The sequence below is a fragment of the Lissotriton vulgaris genome, chromosome 4_1 (genome assembly GCF_964263255.1).
Source record: "Lissotriton vulgaris chromosome 4_1, aLisVul1.2, whole genome shotgun sequence".
Taxonomy (NCBI): domain Eukaryota; kingdom Metazoa; phylum Chordata; class Amphibia; order Caudata; family Salamandridae; genus Lissotriton; species Lissotriton vulgaris.
Window position 1 is genome coordinate 609,760,355 of NC_141691.1, and position 15,951 is coordinate 609,776,305.

At 47.4% G+C, this 15,951-nt stretch overlaps 1 protein-coding gene across 4 annotated transcripts in view; it reads left to right on the forward strand.

Moving 5' to 3' along the window:
• Positions 1-8,034: 8,034 nt before the first annotated feature.
• STARD3NL (STARD3 N-terminal like) overlaps positions 8,035-15,951 on the forward strand; it is a 210,175-nt gene continuing 202,258 nt past the window's right edge. The window contains exon 1 of one of the 4 annotated variants that reach the window (XM_086964844.1): positions 8,035-8,170. The gene's annotated coding sequence lies outside the window, so the exon portion shown is untranslated. Of the gene's footprint in view, positions 8,171-8,653; positions 8,739-15,951 lie in introns of those variants that run through there. The other 3 variants (XM_086964845.1, XM_086964846.1, XM_086964847.1) reach the window with 3 other exon arrangements.

Below are 15,951 nucleotides of genomic sequence, written 5' to 3' on the forward strand. Positions count from 1 at the left end.
ATTAGGTGTCATACATGACAAAAGACTCAACCTAATCTCACACATCAATTCCATTGCCAAGAGCGCACGTTATCAGTTACGCCTTCCATGGGGAATTCGTCAGTTCTTCCCGGAGAATGGCCTAAAAACCTTGGTCCAATTGCTAGTTCTCTCTAGACTGGATTATTGTAATTCTCTTCAGACTGGCCTTCCCAAATCTCACCTCTCCCCCCTCAAATCCATCCTCCATTCAGCAGCTCGCTTCATTTCAGGGTCGAAACGAAGTGACCACATCACTCCTATCCTGTCTTCTCTCCGATGGCTTCCCATTGAGGCGAGAGCTATCTACAAAATGGCGTGCATCACCCACAAAGCTTTGCACTCTTCCTCCCCTCGCTATCTGTCGAATAAACTGAAATTGTCTGGAGGTTCAAGACCTTCTCGGAATGCGGAAAAGTTCCTGCTTGAGCCCCCTTCCTTCAAAAGGGAAAAACTGATGGGGCAATCGTTCTCAGGTAATGCAGTGAGAATCTGGAACTCACTTCCTCCTTTGCTCCGTGGCATCACCTCCAACCAGATCTTCAAAGCGGACCCCAAATCTCTTCTATTCCAAAGACAATTTCAGAACTAACTCCCTCCTTCATAGACCTCGCCAGGAAGTTCTTTAGTCATTGTAAATTTGTCATATATATGTATATTTTTGTTGGTACATTTTGTGCTTGCTGTGTTTGTTATTGTGTTCCTTTTGCCTGCGTTGTTTTGTATCTATGGCCTACCTTTTTTCGCCAGGAAGTTCTTTAGTCATTGTAAATTTGTCATATATACACTCATATATTTTTGTTTGTACATTCTGTGTTTAATAATGTGTGCCTTTTGCCTGTGCTCTTTTGACTCTATGGCCTGCTACCTTTGTTTGTTCCATTCCTGTTACAGTTCTCTCATGTAACGTAACTGGTTCTATTGTACAGTGCTCTTACACCTTCGGGTAAAATGCGCGCTTTATAAAAATGCATTAAATAAATTAAAAAAATAAACATTGCTGGCATCGATGCGGCCCGCAGGCATGCCACAGACGTCACTTTGCGGCCCCCGAGAAAATGATTGCAAGTACCCATGATGGAGGAATGAGGAGCCAGTCCCGGCCCCAGACGTCTCTTTGTGAGGCTCCGGCTGCCGGCCGGTGCCCGTGGCCACCAGTGATAACATAAGGGCCTTTAAGTGTTGAAAAACTCATCGACGGACTCTGGTAGGGGTGAGGCGTGCCCCGATGTGCTTGGTTCCCGGCTGGATGAGGTGAGAGAGCCGGGAGCTCTCCGTCGGCGGCACCCGCCTCGGCCCAAGATGGCGGCTGCAGCCGCCCGACGCGTTGCTCTAACTACCGGGGCCGCTCCAGACGCCAGGGGACCTTGAATCCCAGGGAACTGCCCTGTCGAGTCTTGCGGGGGCGATTCCGCTTCATTACCGCCTATCCACGCCTTGCTGGCCCACTCAGGGATTGTGCGGTGTAACAAATAACAGCCCCCCCCTGCCGCCCGGCGTCCACGCCTACGCGAGTCCCTGGCTTTGGGCCTACCACCGGGGACCGCCGTACAGCTGCTGGTGGCGCTAGGTTTTCTTCACCCTGCTGCAAGCGGCACCTATACGCCACCACCTAACGGCCCACCTTCCCCCTGCCTGATCGAGTGGCTGGAACACAGGGAGGAGGTTTTAAATAATTCACACATGTGGATTCCAAGCTCTTTAAGGGACTGCTCCTATTGGTACACAACAACTGAGCAACAGTGTTGTGGTGCAGTAAAAAGCGCTTAAGGCTGGGTGCAGAGTCTACAGAGCTGGCAGGCTGTTTGTCATTCAGCCTGCCTGACCTCAAAATGGCCGACACTTATGATATCTCCTGTTAATGAAACGCACTGGAAGAGCTGAGCAGAGCAGGAGCTCGGCGATAGGGTCCTGTGGTCGGAAGAAGGTGATCTACGGCGATCGGTGACACGCAGACGAGCGGACCACATGGGAACCCGAGGCTGGAACCTTTGGGCCCTTTAACCTTTATAACTGGGTTCATCTCCCCAACCTTGCCGCACTGCGCTAACAATCAGGAGGGCCGTGAAGGAAGCCGCATGACCATCAGGAGGATGCTGGTGCCTCTTCTTCAGCTGTGCAGTGAGTAGTGCCAGATGCACCATTTAGGCCTTTTACAACTGCGCAGCAATTAGTGCCAGTTGCACCGTTTAGGCCTTTTCAGCTGCGTAGCAAGTAGTGCCAGCTGCTCCATTTAGGCCTTTTTACAGCTGCACAGCAAGTAAGTGCCAGCTGCTCCATTTAAGCCTTTATCTGCTGTGCAGCAAGTAGTGCCAGCTGCTTCTCTTAAGACAATTTTTTCAATGTAGACAGTTTTGTTTGATTGCGTTATGACTCACGCTGCGTCGCCAGCAGCCTGGACATTATGGACTATGCATTCAGGACATCTGTGCCCCCCTGCTGAGGTCGCCTGGGAGTCTCTGAGGCATTTAGTACGCTAGGACATACCTTGATGCAGGGCCCAACAAATACCCACCCCACTTCCCGGACGACACATTAGTTCTGACTTCTTCACCCAACATCTGGATTATGTGCCTCCTTCTTGCCCTCTCACATATCATCTCCTCAGCCTTCCTAGTAATACCTGTCTCATCTCCCCCCCACCCTCCTCCAGCCCATTTTCCCAACATGGCCACTACTCGAGTTAAGGCTGGAATTAACTGCTATAAAATCGTTTATCCTCCCGGCCAGACTAAAGCCTCAACAAAACGATTGAAACATAACACTATTGAACGTTTCCCTGATTCCCTTTTTGTTGATCAATTTTACAATGGTCATCTTGGGAGGCTCAATAACGACTTCATCTTCTTCACTCGCAACACCCCCTCTTGGTCCACAAGCTTTAATCATTCTCTTAACGTCACCTCCTCCTCCTCCATCCCTCATGGCAAACAACTAAAAATTTCCCCTTCTGCGCGTTTCGATGGCCACCTCACTATCTCACTTTATAACAGCGGTACTATTATGATACAAGGCAAAGACTCCTGTCTCTTGCTCTTTGACCACCTCTTGCCCTCCCTACGCCCCTCTGTGACTGGGTTTTCTCCTAACTCCTCCCCTAGCTACACCCACTACTCACTCTCTCCTCCCCTGACTCCCCTACACACCATTACGATGCACTCTCGAGAATCACAGGCAGGCCCCCTTCCCTTCACCCCCCCCATCTATTCCTCCCCCTTCACAGTTTGCCCCCTCATTCTTCACTTCAGCCTTACCTTTCACTAATACGCTCCGTGCCCAAGCTACACCTTCACGATTCCCCAATCTCCTCACCTCACCCATATTCCTATCCGTCACCCCCCTTGTGAGTTCACCTCTTCTCCAACCCTCTACCCAGGCTAACCCTCACCACGCACAGCTTATTTCTCTATCCCCCCCTCTCCTCTTCCCCCTCCTCCCCACAGTTTTTGCCCTGATTTCCCCTCTTACCCATCGCATCTCTCTCCACCCACCCTCTCCTCCACCTATGCTGTGCTACCCCCTTTCCCCCCTTGGTATTCCTCTCCATTTCCCTCCCTCGGGCACAGCAGAACCACTCCCCTTCCCCAATTTCCCTTTCTCCCACCCCCCTCTCTAGGCCAGATGCCCGTTCCCTTACAGCCACCTCCTATCGATGACAGGACCCCTTTGACCACTTCCCCTCCTCTCCTCCCTAATCTCCCACATTCCCATAACTCCACTCACCTACTGCACTCCTCCACTGCAACCCCTCCCGGCCCTCCCCCTCCAATGCCACCCCCTCCAGTCTCCCTACAACCACCCAACAACCCATGCTTCACCCTACTCTCCCTGGAAAATAAGCTAGACTCCCTGATCACCTTGATTTCCCAGCTTGTAAGTGCCATCTCACTTTTAAGCTCCAAGTTTCCCTCCTTTCCATACACCCCCTTTCCTGTGGATAACCCGCACCATCCCACGAGTTGCACCTCGCCCCCTCACCCCACTATAACTAAGCCCAACCCCTAATCTGCAAACTTGGTTATCTCACAAAAGCATTCGAATGCCACCCCTATTCAACCTGCCCCTCCCGATTACCCTATTGTCTACTCTATTCCGACCATCTCCTCTGTCAGAACAAAGTTTCCACCTAAACCCTCCCGAGCACCCCTGTATAAGTTTAACATCCCAATCACCCTGCAGAGCCCAAGTACCCCCATCACCAAAACAGTCTTGACAGAGCTGCGCTGTCTGCTCCACAATTGCAGATCAGCAGTAAGACATAAACTTCAAATCTCCGATACCATCACCCTTCACAAGGTTGACATGCTCTTCCTCACAGAGACCTGGTTCAACGACACCTCACACGCTATCTTTGATCTCCTACTACCCACAGGCTATTCTATACTCAAGAAAGACAGAACCGACGGCGTTGGGGGTGGTGTTGCAGTCATCTTTAGAAACTCCCTTCAACTGAAGGCTCTTCCTTTCAGCTCTTTCCGCACTTTCGAAGGCCTTTCTCTTGAGCTCCAATTGCACCATCGATCACCCCTCAGATTCCATGTCATTTACCGTCCACCGGGTAGCGTCCCTTCGTTTTTAGAAGAACTCACTGACTTCATCAGCGACCAATTCTCGGAAAGTGACAATCAGACCTTTGTGGGGGACTTCAATCTCCATTGGGGCTCACCGCACGACTCCTCTGCGAGCTCGCTTGCCTCCTTCCTCTCTGCAAATGATCTTATACAACACTGATCACAGTCAACACACTTTAAGGGCTCAATCCTGGACCTTGTTATTTCCAAAGCAGACAGGCTTTCTATCACTACCTCTATTCATGTTGACTGGTCTGACCACCTCCTCATCCCATTCTCTCTTCACCTTTCACACTCTATAACTCTTGGCCAACCTAAGAAGGCTACCTCGTGGTTCCGTGATGTTAAAAATATTGACATTGGTTCCCTCTGTGAATCATCCTTGTTATCACTTCCAAAGCTTGACCCGAACCTAGATGTTGACGTACTCACCTCCCAATGCCTCACAGTCCTTGCAGTCGAAATCAATAAGGTCGCTCCTCTCCAAAGCAAAAAGGTTAGGCCCACTCCTTCAGCGCCTTGGTACAACAAATCCCTCTATGAAGAAAGGAAGCAGCTAAGATTCCTGGAGAAACAATGGAGGCAAGCGCCCTCCACTGATAACTTAGCCACGCTTCGTTCTGCAAGATCCAAATACCATAAGAACATCTTCCTTGCGTCGCACTTCAGAACTCTCCTTGACTCTGCCAAAAATAGACCCAAAAAACTTTTCGATCTCATCAAGATTCCTAACCACTCTCCCACATCCTCCAAGCTGGAGGACTCTACCAAGAAAGCAACGGACTTTGCTCTATTCTTTGACGAAAAAGTGAAATCCCTCGTGACTCAAGTAGCTCACCCTACCCCTCCAGAGGAGCGCAAATCCTTAGCCATTTGGCAGAACTTTGACCTCATCTCTGAAGATGCCCTCCTCAATGCATCCTCGAAACAAAGCCCTCCAACCACTCTCTTGACCCCATCCCTAGTGCCATTGCTATCGACTTCTATTCCCATTCACTGCCCTATTGGACCACTCTGGTCAACCTCTCCATCTGCCAAGGCTCCCGTCCTGTCTCCTTCAAAACAGGGCAGGTCACCCCTCTGCTTAAAAAACCCTCTGCTGATGCGAATGACCTCAATAACTACCGCCCCATCACTAACCTTCCCTTTCTTGCGAAGATCACAGAAACATGTGTAGCAAAACAACTCTCTCGCTATATCAGGGACAATGATCTTCTTGACAATTGTCAGTCCGGCTTCATCCAAAACTGCAGCACTGAAACAGCCCTATTGCAAGTGATTGATGACGCGATGAGGATACTCGACTCGGGGGGGGGGGGGGTCCTGTCTCCTTATTCTCCTTGACCTCTCTGCAGCCTTTGACACTGTCAACCACGACACTCTCCTCAACACTCTGCAACAGAGAATGGGCATGGAGGGTACTGTGCTTAAATGGTTTGCTTCCTTCCTCTCAGATAGATCCCAAATTATCAAAATAGCGAACAGCCTGTCATCTCCTCTGGCGGTAGGTCAAGGTGTTCCTCGAGGCTCTATACTTGCACCTACTTTGTTCAGCCTCTACCTAGAACCCCTGGGAAATCTCCTAAGTAAATCTGGGATCAACTATCACCTCTACGCAGATGACACCCAAATCTACCTCAAAGTTGCCTCCACCCACGATCTCACTATCCTTAGCTCAACTCTCGACTCCATTCAAAACTGGATGTCAAATCATCAACTGATTCTGAATCCCTCCAAAACTGAATTCCTCCTCCTCTCCTCCTCACTCTCCCCTCCCCCGGTTCCATCTTGGATGGATCAGACAAATCTACTCAACAATAAGCCTATCATTGTTGAAAGCGCAAAATCCCTTCGTGTCTTACTCGACAAGAATCTCAATCTAATCCCTCACATCAATTCCATTGCAAAGTCTGCACGATACCAACTGCGACTTCTTTGGGGAATTCGTCGCTTTTTTCCTGAGCATGACCTTAAAACACTGGTGCAATCGCTGGTCCTCTCCAGACTGGACTACTGCAATTCTCTTCTTACTGGCCTCCCCAAATCCCACCGGTCCCCCCTGAAATCGGTCCTACACTCAGCAGCCCGTTTCATCTATGGGGCTAAAAGAAGCGACCACATCTGACCGCTGCTATCCTCCCTGCGTTGGCTTCCCATCGAGGCTAGAGCTATCTACAAGACTGCCTGTATCAGCCACAAAGCCTTGCACTCCTCCTCTCCTCGCTACCTGTCGAATAAACTGAAACTCTCTGGAGGCTCTAGACCATCTCGGAATATGGAAAATCTGCTGCTTGAACCCCCCACTTTCAAGAAGGAAAGATCGATGGCCCAATCCTTCTCAGGCAACGCAGTGAGAATCTGGAACTCACTTCCGCCTCAGCTCCGGACTACCTCCTCCTCTCAGGCCTTCAAACGGGACCTTAAAGTTCTTCTCCTCCAAAGACACCTCCAAGTCTAACTCACACCCTTGCCTTCTTTTGAAGGAAGACCTCCCATTACTGGAAAGTCTATTGGCCAGGTTTATGGTACTTCCTCCCCAGTGTGTTCTGGTAGTTTAAATGTTTAGTATTATCCCAATACCTGTGTATGGTACCCTTTTGGAACTTGCACACGTCACTTTTGTTTTGTAACACACTGTTTGCTACCTCACACATTTTGTTTGTTTTAGTTACTTGCACAAGTGCCTCCATTGCCTACGTAACGTTTGTTCTTGTGATGGAGTGTCTTCCTTTTATTGTAATTTTATACTTCTACTTGTATTTTGTACATTTTTGTAACCTGCACCAATTTCACTTTTTTCTCCTGTAATGCACCGATTGCTACCTCATGTATTTTGGTTGCTCACTAGTGTCACTTTTGATCCATGTAACCTATTGTCTGCATTTGTATTTTGTTCCTGTATGTCATTTTTGGTCCTTTTGTGAAGCGCTCTGACACGTTTGGTCCGCGCTATATAAAATTGCATAAATAAATAAATAAATAAATAAATGCATACTGCTGCGTGCTTGCAGTGGACTGCTGTCGCTTCCTGGCAGTCATAATCATCTGCAAGCCTTTCAAATGCCCTCAAGTTCACAAGCTTTTATCACAGACTGGACAATGCAAGCCCGAGTCCTCTCTACGCTGCTAGCAAGACTTTGTTGTGCCGCGTCTGACAGCTAGCCTCGACTTTATAAAGTAGATGCCAAAGTCCGGATCGTGCCTAGGTTACCATGTCCAAGGTCCCCTTACATCACAGGGGGCACATAACGGTGCTTGGAGGTTAGCAAGCAGACTGCTGATCACATCTGGGCGGTCTCTTCCAGGGCACGACGCGCGAGCAGAGCGCTACAGCTTCTTCCGGGTGGGAGGGCGGGCCAAATATTTTTCAGAGGCGGGTTATTTATCTTTCAACCAATCGTAGGGCTGCAAGGGGCATCATGCGTCCCTTCGCCTGCCAATCAGCACGAACTAGCTTTCCGATTGCCTGCGCCTGTATTCACTTATTGAAGTGTTACAGGTCTGTATATGTTGAGGAGTCGCTTGATATCGAAACCAACCAAGGCAGAGGAAATCAGATCAGGAGGTAGGAGGTAAGGATGGTTTTTGTGAGCACCCTCCTCTGATTCGAGAGGGTTTGACATGGAGGTGTGTTGAAACCTCGCACATGACTAGCAATGCTTTTTAGCTTTTGGCCCGACTGACTGTAAGTACCGCTGTTGCCTAGGGCTCCAAGTAGAGGTGCGTAGCCCGTAGTCTGCGGCCTCACCCTTCTTCTGATCTGGTCACCCCAAAGGATAGTTCATCATTTCCAGGCTCTTAGCCATAACAGGTATTGCCTAAAGCTGAGGGGACTGTCTTGGGTCTTTTGGAGTGATGTGGTCAGCGATCCAAGACCTTATGCAGATTTGTGCAAACCGTGCAACAGGTGTGCTGTCTCGTGGTTAATTGATAATGGCATACAATTGAATTGTATTCCATGATTGTAACAATTATTATAACAACAATGTAGCCACTCCTCTTACTGCCCATTTGATGACTGAAAGATTGCATCGCTCAGCTGACATCCAGGCATGTGACCTGGAGATCCCAAAGAAAACACTGCAAGAGGCACGTAAACCGTGCACCGATTTAGAAGGTTTTGAAGCTTTTTAGATGATCAAATTGAAGGTATTGAAACATACTCAAACCTTATTGTATTCATTGATTTTTATTAATGTGTTGTAATACGGTAGTTGGCACTACCTCTTTTAATCTGTGATAAAAAGTAATCTGCTCACATGGGACCTTAAATTGATTATTCGTATGACTTTAGTGCATGAAATACTTTTCAGTAAAAGTTATTTTTCATATATACTGATGTGTATGCTGCAGTCAACTGCTGGATTATACATCACTGTTACTGACCAGCAACGAGTAATAGGTGGTTTGCTTCCAAGGGCTAATTTTGTTAATGGCTTGTGTTGTTCTTTCTGACCTGCCCTGAGTGACGTATGGACAGGGTAGTAGAAGAGGAAAATTATCTTTGAGCACCATATCAGCATAATAGGTTCTTTTTTTCACCTATCGCCCTCCCCCATTTCCCTCTTCTCTATCCTACCCCTAGCGTTAGATTCTCCCAATATCCCACAAATCAGTTTGTGTAACGCATACATGAAGAGACCACTGTGAACTGTGAGTGGTATTCTGCTGACACAGCACATTTGAGTTCCATGCCTCTGGTCACCAGAGCTGCCATACATGTCCAGGTCACCACCTCAGGATTGCTGGCCTGTTAACACCTGAAGGACAATAACTTTTCTTATGAACCAATCAATCAATCAGCATTTGTATGGCGGAGCACTGTCAACCCTAGGGGTACCTCTGTACTGAGGGTGCCATGTTTCAGTCGAAAAGCCAGGTCTTGTGTTTCCTCCTAGAGTCAGCCAGGGAAGGTGCCGTTCGGAGGTGGAAGGGTAGATCGTTCCAGGACTTGGCAGCAATGTAGGAGAAGAGCAGCACCTGCCTCAGTGGGTGCAGGGAATGAGTGCAAGGGCGAGCGAGACAGAGCGCAGGTGTCTTGCGGGAAGGTGGAAGTTCAGGTGATGGTTGATATAGGATGGTCCTTGGTCGTGTGGGGCTTTGTATGCATGCATGTGGATCTTGAACTGGCATCTCTTCTGGATGGGGTGCCAGTGGAGTTTTCTTAGGTGGAAGTTGATGTGGGTCCACTTGGGGAAGTCCAGGATGAGTCTGACTGCGGTGTTCTCTATGGTCTGGAGTTTCTGAGGTGTTGGGTGGAAATTCCGTTGTAGTGGACGTTGACGTAGTCGAGGCGGCGGGTGACGAGGGCCTGTGTGATGGTCTTTCTGGTGTTTATTGGGATCCATCTGAAAATTCTGTGGAGCATGCAGAGGGTGTGGAAGCAAGAGGAGGCAACTGCGTTGACTTGTCGTTTCATGGTCAGTTAGCTGTCGAGGATGCTGTCCTGGTTGCATGCATGGTCTGAGTTCTGCTGGCCACCAGCTGTGGTCCCACATGGAGGTGTTCTTCATGAACATCGGTACTTCTTTTTTTTCGGAATTGAGTTTGAGACCGCTGTCTCTCATCCAATTGGCTACATTGCTCTTGGCGTTGTAGATGTTGGTTATGGCATTAGCGGGGTCCTTGGCGAGCGAGAGGATAAGTTGAGTGTCTTCTGTATAAGAGATTATGATGAGTCGGTGGGATCTGACGACGTCTGCAGGGGGGGGATGTAGATCTTGAATAGGGTGGGGCTGAGGGATGATTCTTGGGGTGTGGGGCATATGATGTCTTTGAGTGTGGAGGTGAAGGGGAAGGCGGGCAGTCAGAATCTTTGTGTGCGTCCTGTAAGAAAAGATGCGATCCACTTGAGAGCGCTTTTCCGTGTGCCGAAGTTGTAGAGTCTGTCGGTAAGGGTGTGGTGGGACACAGTGTCGAGGGCAGCAGAGAGGTCAAGAAGGATCAGGGCCACAGTTTCTCTGTGATAGAGGAGAGTTTTAATGTCATCTGTGGCAGCAATCAGTGCAGTCTCGGAGCTGTGAATGGCCCAGAATTCTGATTGTTAGGCGTCAAGTAGGTGGTTTTGTTCCAGGTATTCGGTGAGCTGTTGGTTGACGACTTTCTTAAGGTCTTTGGCTGGGTAGGGGAGCAGGGAGATCGGTCGGTAATTTTTGAGGTTACTGGGGTCGGCAGAGTGTATCTTTAGGAGGAGTCTGACCTCTGTGTGTTTCCAGATGGAACTTTGAGGATGCAGGTGAGTTCTGACCTGATTGGGTTCGTTTCAAGGTTGAAGAGATGGTAGGGATAGGGGTCTGTGGCCCCCTCTGAGTGGATGGATGACATGATGGCTGCGTTGGTCTGAGTGATGAGCGGAGACCAGGTGGTGATCGTTTGGCTGGTATTTGCTGGTTGGTTGAGGTTGTCAAAGCTGAGGGTGGTTTGGGGGTCTAAGTTGTTGTAGATGGTGGCAATCTTGCTGTGGAAGGGGTCCGAGAGGATGTTGCAGAGTTCTTGTGAGGGCTGGATGGTGTTCTCTGTGGCTGTCGGGTTGGATAATTCTTTGACTATTTTGAAGAGTTCCTTCGTGTGGTTGGCCGCGGTGTTGATGAGAGCGGTAATGGGTGATCTCATGGCTTTCTTAATGCGCAGATGGTAATTGCTACCGGCTGCTCTGTCGTAGGGGTCCTTGGTCAGTCGCCATCACCTCTCGAGTCGGTAGGAGGTAGCACCTGATGCATCATACCTCTGGTTGTACCTGCCTGCTCGTTTTGAGGTTTTGTTGGCTTTTGCTCATTTCAGCGAGGGTGACTCTTTTTTTTGGTGCACTTGATGATCCAGGTGGAGAAGTTCAGGACAGCGTGGTCAAGGTCTGCTGATATTTCGGGTTGTGTGGTGCTGTGGGCCTGTGTCCATTGCGTTTCGGTCACCTTGCCCCTGCTGCAATGGGTGGCGCTGTGGTGCTTGGTGATGGTATGCCTGGCATCGGAGATGTTGAAGTGAACAATGGCGTGGGCTTTCCAGGTGAGCTCTGCGACGTGGGTGAATTAGGTCTCGCCTAGCGAATGCAGCGCATGTGGAGCTTCGCCTTGGCGAGACTATTGTTGTTGGTTTGGTGCGAGAAGGGATACAAAACATGTGCGAGCCCAGACAGCCGATGTGCACGCGCATGGCGTCTCCTCTCTGCCTCACACGCTCCCACCGCGCACTTGATTTAGCTTTTAGTACATGTGCGCTCCCATATTGCGGCTCCTCTCTGGCTCTCATGATCCCACTGCGCTCTCACACGCTCCCATCGCGTGCTTGATTTAGCTTTTAGTTTTGCTGTTTCTCTAGCTTTCTTGAACACATTCACAGTTCTGTTCACCCGAGCCCAGTGCACAAAATACGCCTAAGAAACCCCTCAGAATCGCAGAGGAACGCAGACTTCAACAAACAGACTGGCACTCAGTCCCATTACTTAAACATTGGCATACTGCAAACACTCAGCAGTGCACGTTCATACTGAACTCTCGGTGTGTGTGTGTGTCTTGCTAAACGGCAAGCTTCTTGTGCACTAAAGAATGCAAATAAACCTTTGAATAAGCAGCAGCAAGTGTGTTATGTGCTAAGTGCAGCACTGTTTGGTGTCACTCAATGTGCAGTGATTGCGTACAAGGTTCATTGCACTGTTGATTGCTAATCCGTGGGCAGGGCAGACTATGTTACTGTGCGCTAGGGCGCCTATGTATGAGAAGAGATGTGATGAACTTCGAGTGCATTACTGGTGCTTTAATATTCAGTTCTGGATGTGCACTTTCTATTTCTTTGTGCAGGCTGACTTTGTGCGTTACTGTATAGGGAGAGATGAATGTGTGCTTTTGAATGCACCACTGAAATGCCTAATGTTAACATCAGATTCTAATTCTGATTCTTGTTACTACAGATTTGATGTGTAACATGTCCCATTTTCCACAGCTGCATGGCCATTTTCCACTGCTGCATGGAACGCAACGTGTGTATATTCAGAACTTAAATGTATATTACCGATTTTGTTGCACGAAGTGTGCGGGGCTTAGCAAAAGATAGATGTGACAAAATCCGTGACATGCTAACAGACTTCATTTTCCAAACATGGCCATTCTCTATTCTCATCTTAAAAAGCCCACCGCTACACATGCATTATTTTAAAGCCCCTCCACCCCAGGGTCTCTAGGAGAGGGAGCGTGGTGAGCTGCAAACAAGGAGGAAAGCAGCGTTTTTAGGTCTCACCTGGCGAATACTTTTTGAGTTTCTTTGTGGGTCTCTTCTCCCAGCTGACTGTTTCAATCTAGTTTCACCCCAATGACCTTAGTGTTCAGTAAGATGTGGCTGACTTAAGAGTTAGGGATCCTGGTTCGAGTCTCTGCATGGGCGCATCATCCTGTGATTGTAGGCAAATCACTTCATCTCTCCGTGCCTACCAAAACAAGCATTTGCAATGCAATAGGTCACGCAATTACTCAAGGTTAATCTATTGGCATTATAAATGACAATGCCTTTTATTTATGTTTTAAAAACAAAAATAAAAGACATTGTTATTTGCAATTTCAGTAGCCAAACTCGCGTAAGTGTGAGACCTTTTTCATTGCAAATGCTTGTTTTGTGTTCCTCCTCCTTGCTTTACCCCTCATTTTATGTGCAGCCCCTCCATGCAACTCCGGACCATCACCTTTCTCTATGTCTTCTGGTTCCCTCCTCTCCTTCAAACTGTGCCTTGTTCTACTCGCAAGTTTGTTTAATCTTTATATGCACTGGAATAGTATGTTCATGTCCCCATAGCAAACAAACGGCTGAGAATATCAAACTGAAGATTAGTACTTTGGTCGAGTTAACTTAGCACTTTCAGCCTTAACAGATGTGTGACTTGATTGATCTTTATTTTGCTGTTCCTGTCTCAGTTTTTTTTAAATGACTGCTAGCATGGTGAGGAACGAGGGATCAGAGTACTTTTGTTTGTGAGTCTGCAAAAAACTCTACAAAGTATTTTTCTCTAAGAAATGCCCAACCACTGCCTTAACAGTTTATATAGAGTAGAGTGTATGCGATGTTGGTGTATTCTGCAATGGATGCAAAAGTAAATTTTTTACAAGGTTAAACATGAAGGAGACTATGAATCTACCTTTCCTGAACTGCATGATATTGAGCGCTTCCTCATTATGTCCTCTTTGTGTTCATGTTGGTTTTCATGGATCCCCATTCCACCAGCTTTATTTTACCTGGTGATTCCTGATGATCATTTGGTCCAAAGCATTGCCAGACTATTCCCATATGGTTAGTTGAGTGACCAGGGTGATGTCCAGAGGTGTACTGTGTGTAGCATGCTGTCTCATGGTTCACTATGTGTTGAGGATGCTGTGAAATGGTGCACTTTGTGTTCAAGCTACTGAATGATGATTCGTGGTTTGATCAGGCTGGTATATGACAATTCTCTGTCTGTCCAAGCTACTTTATGATTTTTCCTGGTGTGACTTTGCTTCTGTCAGAAGGCTTAGTGAGCTGCCTGCTGGTGAAATGTGACCAGGCTACTGTATGATGGTTGACAGTGTGATGTGGCTGCTATCGCATGCCAACGCTGTTGTCACTCAGATCCACTTTTATGGGTAGGCTGCTGCTTGATGTTCCATATGTACCAAGTCTTGATAGAGTTATGCCACAATATTTTTTTCAGGTAGCCCAGCACATAGTATCTTTTTAACTGTACTTTATACCGTGGAGAGTGAAGCCGAGTCCCAAGATGGCTGGCAACACTTCCTGGTTGAAGTGTTGGCAGCCAATCCGCTCTCACAGTGAGATCTGTGCTTAGGCTGCACCCAGATATTTTTATGTTCTTTCCCTTAAATTTCTCAACGATTACTGAACCTATTTACACCGAATGGCCGAAAGCGTGATTTGCGAACCAAAATCTACCTTCCTGACAAATTTGATGTAATTCTATCCTGCGGATCCGGATGTAGCCGTGTTCAAAGCTCCTATGGGAAATTAACATGGGAAATTGTATTTTTTTTTTACCCCCCTTTTTCTCGTGTTCTGCTTGACGGACCATCCTGAAACTTTCCATGCAGAACAAGACTCACTGGGACACCTTTTGGGGGAAATTTTTGTGAAGATTCGTCAAACGCTCCAAAGATATAGGAAAGTAAAAAAAGCTTTTTCTATAGAAACATGGTCCTAACTATAACTACCTACTGGTGACCGCAAGTACGCGTAATATACTAGTGTGTGTGTGTATATATATATATATATATATCTCAAAGGACACCTCCATACCTTTCTCACATTTGTGTTCACTGGGTCACATTCACCAATGTATAAGTCTCTTACCCGGTTTGGGAGAAGAAAGATTTAAATGAACGTTTAAAAACCCAGCAATGGTCAAAAAGGCAATAAAAGAGGACAGGAGCCTGCTGAAGTGGAAACGGAAGGAAGCTATAATGAGGAAAGCGACAGAGTTCAATAAAACAGCCACAGAAAAGGGCAAGAAAAAGAGAAAGATGTCTGGGACTGAGAGTGAACTTGAGGACTTATGATTTTCCCAGATATATGGATTACACACCACCATCGTTCAATAAGAAGCCAAATGTATTCAATTCCACTGCCACTAGGCCCCCCTTTAGACAAAGCAGAGAGGGGCTTATTCCACCTGGAAGTAAATGTTTATGTCACAATGGTGGCAGTGTGGATGATGAATAAGGAAAAATTGCTTTTTTGGGTTGCTCCTAACAAGAACATTGGGAACACTGAAGAATAAAAAGGCCTATTCATTGTTCCAATGCGTAAGATGGAAATAATGGATTCCTACCATTCACGAGGTCCGAAAAGATTGCTAGATTCAGAAACAAAACGGTTTACAAACATATTGCTTTGTAATGTGCAAACGTGGGTGACAGACATAACAGTATTACTCCTTTTCTTCAACCGGGGCTATCAGCAGCTGCACAGATACATGTTCTCACCCATCTGCGAGCAAAATAGATACTTGCACCATTTCCTGAGTGGTTATAAGTGTTCATCCTCTTTAGAAGATTTTTAAGAGCCACATTAATTAAATACCAGTTTGCCCATTTAATTCTGTACCTATATGACCATAAAGCATCACAGGGTAGTATGATGCCCAGTGTAACCTCTCCATGAAATGTACTAGCACAAATGGTTTTAAACAGGAATGATAAGCGTGGCTCAAATCCACCCGAGTGACTTACCACACTCACCTATAGTAACTCTGTAAGAAGTCAGCCGGACAGTGGAGAAGAATAAACAATTATATTTATTAGGCCACAAACTCCCATATGAGAGGGCCCTGTCCGACCATCACCCCAAAGAGTGCGTCGAGAGGACTGACTCTCTTCATCACAGCAGTACATTA